Here is a 931-nt window from a genome sequence, read left to right on the forward strand (position 1 = left end):
GTGTCTGCGTCTCTTTATTCTTGGGTGACCAGGTGTGCAGAGCGTGTCTAAGCCAGTCAAGCCTGTTGGTGAGGTAAGTGTGTTAAAAGTTATTTATAAATAGTATTTTATGCTATTTTCCTTTCCCCAACCTTGCTCAGATTCTTAAGTTCAAGAGTTTGCTAACATGCTTTAAAATTCTTCATGGAAACTCAGTCATATCTGAGTCAGCTTTTCCACTTGCAGTTTCTAAAGACCAAAGTGAGTATGAGCTCTTGTGTTTCCCCAGTTGCCACAGATTGTATTCCAGCATGCAGCATTGGGCTGTTACTGCTCTACTGGGGTACAGGGGCTGAGGAGGAGGCCCTGTCCCCCGCCCCCCACTGCACTCCACTTGCCTTCTGGCCTCACGTCAGGTGCTGGGGAGCTGTGTTCAGTGTGTTGCAGGGTTTACCATTATCTGAATGGGTCATCCCATCTGATGGGTCATCCCATCCTTGTCATCTTGCCCAGCAAAGACCGCGCCTGATGAGGGCAGGAAGCATGCCTGTGTCTGAGAGGCTGCTCCAGGACCCGATGTGGTGATGGGGGATCCACGCTGCCAGGCTGGCTGAACTGAGCACACGGGCTCCATGTTTTGCATGTTGTTGGGGGAGGACTTCGCAAAGCTAGAGTACCATTGCTTTTGTGGGCGGTCACGTTTTCTCTTCAGGCAGGTCTGGCCCTTGTAAAAGGATGAAAAGTGCTCAGGTGGCACTTGAAGGTGTATGGGCCCTCAGCCTAGCCTCCCCAGGGATGCTTTGGAAGAAATTGAGGCAAATACAGAAGCCGCACACTTGGGCTTCAGGGTAGCGCTTGGGAACCTCACAAAAATGGGTCCAGCCTACAGATTCCTGCCTTCCAGGGTCAGCCTTGGGGAGCGGAGACCAGCCCCACCTCCAGAGCCCTCATG

Source organism: Prionailurus bengalensis, chromosome A2 (assembly GCF_016509475.1).
Source record: "Prionailurus bengalensis isolate Pbe53 chromosome A2, Fcat_Pben_1.1_paternal_pri, whole genome shotgun sequence".
NCBI lineage: Eukaryota > Metazoa > Chordata > Mammalia > Carnivora > Felidae > Prionailurus > Prionailurus bengalensis.